This window comes from Lycium ferocissimum, chromosome 8 (genome assembly GCF_029784015.1).
Source record: "Lycium ferocissimum isolate CSIRO_LF1 chromosome 8, AGI_CSIRO_Lferr_CH_V1, whole genome shotgun sequence".
Classification (NCBI taxonomy): Eukaryota; Viridiplantae; Streptophyta; class Magnoliopsida; order Solanales; family Solanaceae; genus Lycium; species Lycium ferocissimum.
The window spans coordinates 37,034,636-37,049,123 of record NC_081349.1 but is presented as its reverse complement, the minus strand read 5'-3'; the positions used below and the strand labels follow the sequence as shown (position 1 = coordinate 37,049,123).

At 34.1% G+C, this 14,488-nt stretch overlaps 1 pseudogene; it reads left to right on the top strand.

Annotated features, from left to right (window-relative positions):
- Positions 1-5,871: 5,871 nt before the first annotated feature.
- On the top strand, positions 5,872-7,766 carry LOC132066309 (tryptophan N-monooxygenase CYP79A68-like; annotated as a pseudogene).
- The last annotated feature ends 6,722 nt before the right edge of the window (positions 7,767-14,488 follow it).

Below are 14,488 nucleotides of genomic sequence, written 5' to 3'. Positions count from 1 at the left end.
AAATACAGTGTATCTTTTTGTATTATTTTTTTTTTGTCAAATTGGGTTTTCAAAGGATTTTTTTTTTTTTTTTTTTTTTTGCATTTTCGCATGTATATTTTGAAAATTTTATTATTTGAATACAGTATAAAAGTAGTTACGAATGAATACAGTGAATTGAATACAACCGAATATCCTTGTAGTTTTTAAAATTTTTGTTGTTTGAATACAACTGAATTGAATACGTGAATTTAATACAGTGTAAAAGTAGTTACGAATGAATACAATTGAATTGAATACAGTGGATACAACCGAATTGAATACAGCCAAATACACCCTATGGCAAGAAATTAGTAGCTACGAGCCGTAATAGCTAAACTATAGCTATGGCTTGTTAGAAGCATCCAAACTATAGCTATTTCTGTAAGTTTATCTTCATTTTAAGCTAAAATACAGTCTACCACAACAAAATTATAACACATCAAAGTATACTTTCACGATCTCTGCATCATGCTGAGTGGTTGTGAAACACCTAAATCTTCCCATAGATCAAGCTGCAGACACTCCCGCCAAGCTGCGCGCTACCGAGCCAAGTTAGGTGTTATTAAAGGTAAGACAAAAAAATTGGTTAAACTACTTATAAATACATTAATGTATCATTTTTAAAACGGATTAATACAATATTAGTGTCGCATAAAGTAGTAGAAGGAAGGGAATTATAGCTACAAAAAAGAATTGTGGTAATCGAAAATCTCTTATATTTTTTCCTACAAAAAGTTAATTATTTTATATGTGATATCTCTCGTGAAGTTTTGACACTCACCCACTTGTATTTCGCATTATTGAATGGTCAAGTGTCAAGCTAGACCCCAAATACCAGGCAATACGCCTATGGTCAAGATGGCAATCCTACCCAAAAAGAAAATGAAAAAAAGTTTGTGACACCCACGATAAAAATCGTATCGACAATGACTGAAAAGGTGAAAACAAAGACAAGATATGAATATTATGAATAAAGCTAAAATCTTAATAAATGGCAGCCACAAAATTGCAATGGTAAGGAATACTGTAGAGTGGTATACAAAATTTTGTCAGTTACCCACTTTCCACCAAGGTCCTTTTCACTTATCTATTTACCCCTTTTCTTTCCTTTGTTTAATTTCACCACTCAACTTGTAACAATATCCAACTCGATATCTTGTAATAAGCTGATCATTTTTCACGTGCTAATTGGAGAAAAATAAATTAACGTATGATTTTTGGGAAGGCTGAAAAATAAGAAGAATTAAATAAAGACGCATGCTTATGTCATTATTCACTCGCTCGCTCTTTTATTTCTTTATTATTCTAAATAAAATACTGAATGGGGTATTTATTTAGAATAAAAAAATAAAGAGAGCAAGAAAAAATAACGTCTAGGTGCGTGGCACATATTGTGGAAAGGAACTTGGCCAAGAATAGTGAAATACCCACCAGTTAAATTGGATTTTTATACAATCACCGGTCCAATTTTAGTTGACATACATAGATTATTGACTGATTATACACGGTTACATATCTATTATATATGAATTATATAAATTATACATCCGCCAACTATTTTTAATTTAAATAGCTAAATGAGCGATTATTTTATACTAAAGATCTAGCACTACAAAAAAAGGTGCAATTAGCGGAGGTCAAAAGTGCAAATTTGTTGTCATGGAGGTTCCCCAAACTCCCGCTGTTAACGCTGCCACAATCAATTTGCAGCAGCTTACTACGGGGGGTTTGCCCAACCTCCGTGACAGCAAATAACGGAGGTTATAAACCTCCGCAAATTGCACTTTTGACCTCCGCAATTAACTTTCTGCCTGTGGTACATTTTGGGTACAAGGGAGGTTACAAACCCCCGCAATTTACTATAACTATTTGGGTTTAAACCCTCATGCTTGTAAATATATTCTAGATTAGATATATTTATTACAAAAAACAACTTTTCGAACTTTTTTCTAACACAAATCTGAATATATTTAACCCTAAAACCAGAACATCAAAATAGAAATACAGTATCAACATTTCATTAAAGCATACAAAATACTAAGACAAGTAAATGTCATCAACTGAAATTGTCACAAATCCACTTTAGTCAACTAATCATATTACATGATTACTAGAGCTAGAAAATCTTGCATCCATGGATCCGCTAGCTGCTACCTGTGTCACTCGGCTGCAAAGAAAGAGAAATTTGTGAATACATTACCAGAAAGAACGGATAATTAAGGAAAACAAGGATGGTAAAGCTTTTTTCACCTATACAACAAAATTCAGAGCTTGGTATACAAATGGGTTATTGTAGCTGAAATGAAGTAGCTGCTAGCTTAAATCATGCAAATTCAATACCAAAATTCAACAGTACCATAAATGCAGAGAATATGGAAACCAGAAACTAATCCACAGTAAAGGACACAACAAAGGATAGTACAAATAATCAGTCACCATATTTTTAAGCAACAAGGACTCTGTTTCCTGTAGCCCAGAAGCAAATGAGCAATGCCATTACAACACAAAAATGCCAGGCCTCTTTAATCGTTGTAGCTTCTGCCATTATATTAGTAGTTATGTGAATCTCCCTAGGTTTGAATTATATCAATTATCAAATCATCAACTTCATTTCTTATGCCGAATCCTTTATAGAAAAAAAGTTTCCATTAGAAAGAGGAAAATTAAGAAATACTTTAACTACTTTTGCTGTCAAAAACAGTGACCAAAACTAAAGCTATGGCCAAAAAGTAATTTTCCTTTTCCCATCTTCAGTTCACCGAAACCAACAAACACAGATGGGTCCATCATATATATACACAAACAATACAAACACCATACAGTAAACGGAGAGGAGAGCAAAAAGAGGGGTGAAAAAAAACCGAAGAACATACCACATACATATATATACACCCATTGCTACATATATACACAAATTTCCTCCATAATTGTGCTACCTAAGTTCTTTAATATTTCCTATAGGTCTACATATGCATCATAATGACAAGCTTTTTAATCTCTTTTGGCTACTACCTTCAACAAATCCATAAACACCAACTCTTTCCAACACAGTGTGTATTGATTTCCTAGGAGAAGTCACCTAACTCACCATATTCTAACCTCTTTCTTTCACAACGTTGTAATATATAATTGGTTTTAAAAAGGGTTACTTAAAAATGTACACCAATGGGGTCAAATACCAACCAGTAAAAGGACAAAAAAGTAACAATTCAAGATTTGGATACCCTTTAAGACCCTTTTTCAAGAAAATGAAGTTTAGAGAACTAGAAAAGACAAGTATGGAAGAAATGAGGTTGGTACCTTTCTATTTCTGGCAAACATAAAAAAGAAGTAGAGTAAAGTTGCAATAACACTATAAAGTTTAAATCTTATAAGAAAAAATTCAAGATTTTGACGCCCTTTAAGACTCTTTTTTTTAGAAAATGGAATCAGACAGCTTAACAACAACAAGTATGGAGTAAATGAGATGGTTTAACAAATTTGAGACCCTTTGGCAGAAAATGAACAAATGGTGTGGTTTCAAAAAAAAAAAAAAAAAAAAAAATTAAGAAAATTCAAGATTTGGACACCCTTTAAGACCCTTTTTCATAAAATGGAGGAAATGGTGTGGTTTGACAAATTTAAAGAAAAATCAAGAATTGGATTTGTAGTATGTCACAGTTTCGGCATCACCTTTACTGATTAATTCAGAACACCAATCAGTGGCAAAAATTGTAAGCGAGAAGAAAACCATTACCTATTGCATCCACGGTCCAATGATGTGTAGACTCACGTTTGCGCTTATTGAATGTCTTTTGTGGTGGTGTGAGACTAACAGAAGGTGCCTGTGAAGTAGATGGTTGTGATGTGGCCTGAAATGAAGGAGCTTGATATCTTGTACTCTAAAATGAAGGAGTTGGCAGTGATGTGGCTTGAAATGAAGAAGTTGGAAATGATGTGGCTTGAAATGAAGGAACTTGCTGCCTTGTGAACTGAAATGAAGGAGTTCGCCGTCTTGTGGCCGAAAATGAAGGAGTTGACTATGATGTGGCCTGAAATGAAGGAGCTTGATATCTTGTACCCTGAAATGAATGAGCTAGTTGTGATGTCACTTCCGGTGTAGTATCAGGAGGTGAAGATGATCCAGTTGTTGGTATAGGTTGCACTACATGTTGTGAAGGAGGCAATGACTGAACAGACTTTTGTAAGTTCTTGAAACGCTTGGTTTTCGGCATAGCTCCACCTGTTATGATAATAGACAAACGTCAAGAGAATGCACTAGTTTCTAAAATTCAGTATTACATTTTGCGACCAGAACTGAACTTTACGAATAATAGCCATCAAAAGAGGACAAGATTTCTGAACATTATCTTGCAAAATTACCTAAATGGATAGACAGTACATATATTCAAGTTAGATATAATTACAAGATTTCTATCTCTATCTCTATCTCTCTCACACACATACACACACTAAGATTCTTAAAAAGAACAACTGAAACAGACACACAGCAGATACTAAGAATAGCAATAACCAAAGAATAGTTGATCCTAAAGCTTTGTTCTAGATTTCGAATTAAATTGAAGCAGAAAACTAAAATTGAAATAAAATCTAAACATAAAGCTAAAATCAAAGTAAATACAAACATAAAGCTTCGTTTAAAATCGGAGTAAATCGAAGCTTCGCTCTAAGATCAAAGCAGAAAACTAAAATTAAAGTAAAATCCAAGCAGGAAACTAAAATCAAAGCAGAAAATTAAAAGCGAAGTAAATCAAAGATGAAAGAGAATCCGGTGAATTAGAAGGAGAAGAACATTTTTCCTCTTTTAAAGGATTTTTAGGTTAAGAAAAGGGGTCAATATACCAATTCAACAAACAAATCTCAAATAAACAAAGAAAACACACAAAATTCACACAAAAATTTCAATTATGAGAAAATTAAAGTAGAATGAAGCATGAAATTTGAGCTAATCTCTTGAATAAAAAATATTTTCCAAATATTAAAAAGAAGAAATACTCGATTAATATGGAAATTCACCTTAATTGTTATTTGAACAAGTAAAAGTTCTGTCTTGGTCCGAGTGGGGGCCTCTACTTGAGCCTCCAAGGATAAAGGTACATGAACAGCCATTTGATCTCGGAGCTAAATATTAGAAGAGCGCCCTCTCTTTTCTTCGGGAATCGAGTAAGTTAATGTTTTCACATGAGCAACACACACGAAAAAAAGAGGAAAAAATGAATCAAAGCTAAATTCTACACGGATCTTAGAAGAATAGGGATATTTATCCATTAAATAACTTTAAAATTTCATAAAAAAGAAAGAGGAAACTGAAGAAGAAGCAAAAAATACACTTATCGGTGATGTTAAGATGAAAGAGAACATTAACCTTTTGCTTGATTTTGGGAGTGAAGAAGTACAAATATTTTGGGAGTGAGGAGAGTGAGTATTTTGGGAGAAAAAAATGAGGGAAACAAAAAAGACCCCCGCAATTGTCAAAAGGTAGCTATTATTTCGCGCTTTTTTAAAAAAATAAAATAGCGGAGGGTATAAACCTCCGTAATTAAGTATTAAATTGCATAGGTTGAACAAACATCCGCAATTTGATATAATTTAGCGGAGGTTACACTGACCCCCTCTATTAAACCTTTGTAATTATGCCTTTTTTGTAGTGAGTTTTATGGACTTTCAACGAGGGAGTATATGGTTTTGCATTTTTTCTTATTTACTTATCTTTCCACTTTAATTTTCTATGAAATTAAGTATTCTCTCCGTCCCAATTTTTGTGGCAGCGTTTGATTTGACACAAAATCTTAAAAAGAAAAAAGATGCTAGAAGAATAGGCAAAATTGAATCGAAGAAGAAAGACTTTGACGTGATGACTCGTTTTTCTCATCGAGGCCTATTTGCATGTCCGCGAGCCTTGTTAGCAATGGCTACTTGACCTCATCTTTTCTCCCTATTGGTGATGAGTGGGTGAAAATGAGACGAGTACTCGCTTCCCATGTGCTCTCACCAACATCTCTTCAATGGCTTCGTCCTAAGAGGGACGAAGAATCTGACCAGCTTCTTCGATTCGTTTACAATCAATGCATTAACAAATGCCGTACTCATGTTATTAAATTGAGGGAAGTGACAAGATCTTTTGTGCAAATGTTAGTAAGAAAATGATTTTCAGCAAGAGAGAATTTCTAAACGATCGAGGAGGAGGAGGAGCAACTTGATGCGTTTTTCACACTTTTTGAATATTTCCATTCTTTTAGTATCTCAGATTACTTACCATGGTTAAGCGATTTCGATTTAGATGGTCATAATTAAGGCAATTCTCAAGAATGCCTTTGCCACAGCTAGTAAATACACTGATCATGAAGTTGACCAGAGGATTCAGATTTGGATGGATGGAAACAAATTTGCACAAGAAGACATCCTTGATGTTCTTATCATGCTTAAAGATACCAATGGGAATCCATTGTTGAGTGTTAACGAGATTAAAACGCAAATCCTTGTAAGTATATATACTTTCAATCCCCTATAGGTCAAAACCATATTAGCATGATAAACTTTGATTTTTTTGGTTTTACCTAGGCTATAGAAATGTTTTGACATATTTTTGGTTTTGAAGAAAATCAAATATATACGGTTATTATTTTTATTGGTTAGCAATATTAGTATGAGTTTAAGTTATATACACCGCCAGTTTAAGTAGTTTATATATATATAAAATATTATTAGGACATTTTTACTTCTTATAGCATTTAATCTGTCTTATTTTCAAGATTACGAATATAACATTTTAAGGAGGTTTACTTATAAATATCCTTTGAGCGACTTGATAGTGTAAAACGTGTAATCCATCCTATTTTCAATATTACAAATCTCACATCTTAAGGAGGTTACTTATAGATATCCTATAAGTGACCTGATAATGTGAAAAGTTGTAGCATGTAATCCTTATTTTTCAAGATTACAAATCTCACACTTTAAGGAGGCTTACCTATAGATATCCTTTGAGTAGCCTGATAGTGTGAAAAAGTTGTTATGTTGACGGTATATTTCTTTTCCTTTTACCACAAAATTTGATCTCCACCACTCTTATATACTTAATAATTTTTAATATTGACAGGAAGTGATGCTTGCTACGCTAGATAATCCCTCAAATGTAGTTGAATGGACAATAAGAGAACTGTTGAAGCAACCAAAGATAATGCAAAGGGCCATAGAAGAGATTGACACAATCGTTGGGAGCAATAGGTTGGTTCAAGAATCGGACTTGCCACAATTAAATTATGTGAATACTTGCATAAAAGAGGCACTTCGACTACATCCGTTGGCAGCGTTTAACATTCCACATGTGTCCATTGGTGATGCTATCGTGGGCGAACACTTCATCCCGAAAGGGAGTGTAGTGTTACTAACTACTAAGTCGTCTTGGACTTGGCCGGAACCCTAGGGTTTGGGAGGATCCGTTGAAGTTCAATCCGGAGTGCCATCTATGATCAGGTGGTGGTGGCGGCGGCGGTGAAGTAGTTCTCACTGATTTGGAGTTACGTGCGTTGTTATTTAGTATTGGACGACGAGGTTGTCCGGGTGTGAAGCTGGGTTCTACAATTACGACCATGTTACTTGCTAGGCTTCTTCAAGGATTTACTTGGAGTTTACCACCAAACTCCTCTCCACACATTAATGATTTTGTTGGAAGTGATCCCTATTTTAACAAGCCACTTTTTGCTCTGGCAAAGCCGCTATTATCTAATGGCATGTATCCTTAATATTAATGAGTGTGTAAAGGGTTACCCGTGTTTAACGGTTGTGTCACATAAATTTGATCTAAAGGTCAGAGGGTAAACTATGTATTCTGCCTTCAGAACCCATTTAAGGGTAATTCCGTGTTTAAAGCATGTTGGCAGTGTTTTCCGGCGAAATCGGGTTTAATCAAAAAATTAGTTAGAGATTTGTTTTTCTAGGGCTTGAAGACAAGGGAGCCGTATCCAATCCCGAGAACCCTTAGTATGAGCCTGGTCTGAAGTAACTTGGATCGTGATATAAGTTTAAACAAACAACAAGGAATAAATTAAGATTCAAATAGCTAAAAGAGAAAAATAGAAAAATATTGTTTTCGTGTTTGTTCCTCAGGAAAAATCCCCTGTTCGACAAAGGGTAAGAGCTAAGATATAAGTAATGAGAATAATCTCCCGGTTCCTTCTTTGCTAAGCTACCATATATACCAACCTTGGACTTTTCAACCCTAATGTTCGTGTGATATGACAAGACTGCAGCACAACGTGCCTTTCTGCTGCAGCACTCTGATCGAGAGACCTGCAGATGTGACTTGAGTTGGTGGGAGTGAAGGACCGCTGCGCCCACCCAGTGGTCATATCGAGTATCCAGTTTCGTGACCGAGCCCGAATGCGCTTTTACCTCCCCATACAGGTGGGATGTTCGGTAATTCCATTGAAGCATGGGAGTCGAGATATCAGCTCTTGTTCATAGACAGTTTAAATGCTAGCATTCAAATTAAAGGAGCTGAGAAAATACAAATATTGATCCATGTAGGCTTGTAGCTATTTACATGAGACATATTGATCCAGATCACACCACAAAACATATGTGCTTTCTTTTTGTGCAGACTCCATATCACACCACAGAATGTACCATGGAACCATTTGCCAGATTCTTTTGATGGCTTTCCCAATCTTTGATTTGATAACCCACAATCTTTCCTCCGCATGACTTTTTTTTTGGGGACAAACAGGCCTAAAAAACCAACTTTGTCTAGACGTGGCCTTTGTATTACGTTGCTTTCCTGATTCATGGATGGAGAACTCATTGATGAAAAAGATATGTGGAAATTGAAGTTGTGTTTTTCTGGAGCTAAAAAATTAATTCCTACTTAGATGAAAGACACATGTCATGGCTAATAATTAATGGTTGAGATCTAATTGCCCAAATCAAGGTCCTAACCATAGTTAGAATAACAAATATTTTCTTTATTTACTCTAAAAGAAATTAACAATCCCAAAATTCTAACTAAAACATTATCTCACCTATAAATTAATCCTAATTTTTTTTTTCTTTTCCTATTTATTACGTGCTCTTCCTTTTTTTTTTTTTTTGTTTCTTTTGTACATTTGTTTTTAATTCCCCCCCCCCCCCCTTTCCCCCCACGACCATCTAGATATGTTCCCATATTTTTTTTTTGGTAAACTTAGTGCTTTAATTTTAATTCAAGAAAAGAAAATTTATAAGTCATTTATATGACACGTAATAAATAGGAAAGAAAGAAAATCTTAGGATTAATTTATAGGCGAGATACTTTAATTTTAATTCAAGAAAAGAAAATTTATAAGTCATTTGTATGACACGTAATATTGTAGGAAAGAAAGAAAACTTTAGGATTAATTTATAGGCGAGATAATATTTTAGCTAGAATTTTGGGATTGTCAAATCTTTTTAGAGTAAATAAAGAAAATATTTGTTATTTTAACAATGGTTAGGACAATGATTTGGGAAATTAGATCTCAACCATTAATTATTAACTGTGACATGTGTCTTTCATCCAAATAGGAACTTGGGGAAAATGGAGAGAGTGGAAATGGAGAGGAGCTCCATCCTGTTTTTCTTAAAAAATAATGTACGCCGTGAGGAGACCTAGTCCAAATACTTTTGAAGTTGTGTTTAGACACGAAAACATAATTAAATTATTTTGAGTGAAAACTTGAAAATACTTGAAGAAAACGTATTTTTAGAACTTCAGATTCGATGTTCAAGTCTGAAATAAATGGTCAGTTTAAAAAAAAAAAAAAAAAAAAAAAGGTCAATTTTTTTTCTTTTGTTGTTTTTCTTTCATTTTTTTGTATGAAGTTCCCATCACCATAGGCATTGCGTTATGCGTAGGTGTTTTGGGTTTGGCTTGACCCCTCATGCCCATTGCACAAAATTTAATTGCAATCTAAGAGGGGGACATGGACCTTTACCTCGATCCATAAAATCAAGCATATGGATTGTAGCTTATAATTCTCTAAACATATGATGGAAAACTATATATCTTCCATGAACTATAAAAATTTGTGCAACTAACTAACAAAGAAGTTGGACTTGTCATATCTCCTTCTTATACTTGGAAGTTGGCATTTGTCTACTTGGCATATACCCTTCACTTCTCTAGGCAGTTGTTGATAAGAGGAATAGAAGGTATTATGCCCACTTGATGATGCTTGTGTAGCAAAAAAGTCTGCCGTACCATTAGCTTCTCGATGGTAGTGTGATATTTCAACTTTTGAGTTTCCAATAGCTTGAATAGAATCTTGAATAATTCGTTTAAGCTATTCCTTGTGTCTTTGTTCGTAAGCATGTCCACAGTAATTACAGAGTCCAATTCCATGTGAAGCTTGATATATCACATTAGGGATGCACCATTTGAGACCATAATTTTCAATAAACAAGAATTCGATAAACAACACTTTTTGAAATAATTCAAATATTATTTCAAATATTTTAAATCTTATTCATGGCTATATTGAAGAGCAAAGCTTCTTGATATCTTTTCTTCATTAATTGTTCAGTGTATGCTACATGGCAGGAGATCATTATATATCACCTGAGGGAAAATATTTGTTATATATCATGAACAAAGACACTAATGATATTTATAGCTCTGCGCGCGCGCACACACATCTAATGAATTATGAGTTTGATCCATCCCGTTTAGCAGGAAGACGGATATTCCTTGCTCATTATCACACAATCACTTATTCACAAACTTTGTGTGGGGAAAATAGTAAAAAAGACAAGTTTTTTTTGTCTTAATTATTATTATCAACGATTTCAATGATTTAAAATAGATAAACACACCAAACAACAAAATCTAATTTTTATGAGATGGATCAAAAAATTTAATGTAAGGTAAAATTTTAATTATAATGATTATTATTCTCTTTTTTTTTTTTCCATTTGATTGATAAATACATATATATACACTCTAGTGGCTTGTGGATTGGATTCCAGATGTTGTGAACAAGCCCATTTTTTAACATTCAATTGGGCTAGATGCTGAAAAGGTACTTGGAACAGGAGTTAAATTGAGGATGGCAATTCGCACGAATGTCCCACCTTGGAGTGGTCTTTATTTTTGGTCCCTCAAATTGCTGGTCTTTAATTTTTATCCTTCGGCAATTTAAGTAATAAAAAAGTGGCCAAAATATCCCTGACATCAAAAAAATAAAAAATAAAAAAACAAAACAAAAAAAAAATCAGATCTATAACATAATTTCACAAGGCAAAATTTCATAGAAACTATGCCTTGTCGGGAAAAGTTACATAGAAACTATGCCTTGTCCGGCATAATTCTGTAGAAATTAAGTTATCCTGCATAACTTCATTTCTACAAAACTTTTGTCGGACAAGGCAGAACTTATGCAGGACAAGGCAAAGTTTCTATAAACTTATGCCGAGCGAATTAGTTACTACACAACTTATGCCGGATAACTTAATTTCTACAGAACTATGCCGGACAAGGCATAGTTTCTATGTAACTTTGTCCGACAAGGCATAGTTATATGCCTTGCGAATTTTTTCGACTCTGCTGGGGATCGAGCCCTGAATCTCTGGTGTCATAGACCAGCGAATAAGGGTACTTTGGCCCATAAATTTTCATTAAATGAAAAGCATGGGTAAAAAGACCAACGATTTGAGGGGAAAAAATTAAAGACCAGTCCGTATGAAATTCAGGTTAAGGAAACGTGTGACATTTTTTGCTTCTTGAGATTCAAATTATGTGAGCTTTGACCAATATTTTAAAAAGTATTTTCATTATATTGATATGAGAAGAATTATAACTTATACATCCTCCGTCCCAAAAAGATTGTCTCATTTTCCTTATTAGTTTATCCCAAAAATTGGCACATTTCTATATTTAGAAACAATTTAACTTTATGAGATGATTTACAACAACACAAATATCTAAGACTTGTTTTGGACCACACATTCAAAAGTCTTTCTTTATTTCTTAAATTTTGCACCAAGTCAAACTAGGACAATTTTTTTGGGATTGAGAGAATAGTATTTTTCGTATAAATTTTAATTTTAAAATATTGAGTTGATCTAATCAAATTATTTAACTTCAAAGATCAGTCAAATTAATTCTCGGGAAACAAAAAATTATCACACATAAATTAGGACGACGGGAGTAGTAAGCAAGAGGAGAATATGTGTTATGCCCGTTTGTCCATGAGAACTATTCACTTTTTTCCGGAATATTTTTTTCACTTTATGGTGTTTGGCCATAAAAATTTCAAATACAACTTGAAGTAGCATTTGGAATTTGAAAAACAACCAAAACTTGTTTTTCACTTTCAATACATTCAAACAACCAAATATTCTTTGCAAAAACAATAAACAAACACAACTCCATCTTCAACTCCAACTCCAAAATACCAAATAAAGTAAAAAATATTTGGTTTTCATGGCCAAACGCCTATTAAGTCTTTTCTTAATTTTGGTTCAACTCTTGCTGGAGCTCTCTGGAACTTTCCTCCATTCTTCTTTTCCAGTTATCTTCTTTTCAGTTGTTCATTTGGTTGTTGTTCTTATTTTGAGAGTTTAGTTTAAGATCTGTAACGTTATTTTCATTTCTGATCAATATAATATGGTTTCGTTACACCAGAGCAGTGAGTATCTGGTTTTCAATTTACAATCGGCTCATATGGATTTTCATTTGTCATGCTTTGAAAATCTTCTAGCCATTAATTTAATTATACTTAATTTGATGGACATATTCGGTGCGAGTAAGTACTTACCATAATTTGAACTACGTTAGAACATAAATGCATGAGCCCAGGGGACTAGTTCCTCTAGATTAAATTGTCAGCACCGGTTTAGCTTACGATGTATTTGGAATTAAGCTCCAGCTGGTTGCAGAGGGTTCTGGGACGAAATCCAATTTGTTCTCTGATGACAAGGCGTGAGATTGATGCCAACTCTCACTCTCATAGTCAAAGCTTTGGTTGGTGCTAGAGATGGCAAAAGTGGCCCGTCCAACCCCCAAATTTCCAGGAAATTACATCCGATGACTTTGAAAATAGGTGATCTCCCCATGGGCGAATTTTCAAGTTCAAAAGAGAAAACTTCTTAATCTTGAAATTTTGGCCATGGGGCAAGCGAAGTCAAAAGTTCAAGACCATTCACCTTCAAGGCCATTCTCGTAAATCACCTTAATATTCTACGATTTGAGCATAGTAAAATTTTCTTGTTTAATTTCACTTTCTATCTTGCATGAAATAATATCCCATGTAACTTAATATATACAAGTACAATTTAATTAGTACAGCCAAGCAAACACTGTATAAGATAATGCAGGAATTATTATTTTTATACAACCAACCAAACGTTTCATATGGATCAGTATTATTTTGTGTATGATTTTATCTTGAGATTATATTTTACGTTTTCAACCAAAGGACCCCTGAGTACATTTAGATAGCCTGTCATATTTTCAAAACTCTGTTCACAAACCTAATCAATGTGTCTTTTTTGCAGCCCATGGACCTCGGTTATATTATAACGAAAAGGTCTTGGCCAACTATATATAGTACTGTGGCAGATACAGTTCACTATTATTCATGTACCTTAATTTGTAGCATTTAAATGAAAATGAAATTGAAGCTGGCCGATGCAGATATGTGATTTAAATAGAATTTTAATGATATTGATGTTTTGAATATCTCGATTGTTAGAATATTATATAAATATTTAGTTACCATCTTTATTGATGTAAATATATTAGAAGAATATTCTAGGCCACCATGTAAATATATTAAAAGAATATTTAATTACCATTATGGTTAGGTGTATATTTAGTTACCTTCATTATAACCTAGAATCTTTGTATATATACACATGTTGACAAAGATTAATGCAAGCAGATTATTACCTTCTTACGTGAAGTTGTTGGCCTCCTTGAAGTGAGGTCCTACAGTCATGATCTCGTGGACAAGGTCTTCAACACAGATAATTCCATGTCTGCCCAATCCCTGCTCAATGACAGAATTGTCGATCGGTTAAAGCAATTCTCTGCTTGTCGAGTTTCCCGTAACCTCTCTTGTAGATCAATTCCCTAACACTTTTTAGGTTTGGGTAACCATAGGTAACGTAAGGTTCAACCCTATGAAGCATGTTCACTGTGGCTTTGTTGACTTTCAAAAAGACCCCGTTAAAGATCTGTCGAAAACGTAATAGCTGCAAAATCTTTTTGATCTATGGGGGCATGGCGTTGATCCCGCGTATCCTAATGATAAACAGCAACTTTTCCTCAGGGCATAGCTTTATGGTCATACCAACTTAGCTCCCCCCCAACCCACCTTTAGCCTTAAAAAATGTTCTTCATGCTCCTAATCTTATTAAGAACCTAGTCTCAGTTCGAAAATTTACCATAGATAACTCAGTTTCTGTTGAATTTGATCCTTTTGGTTTTTCTGTGAAGGATTACCGGACGGGG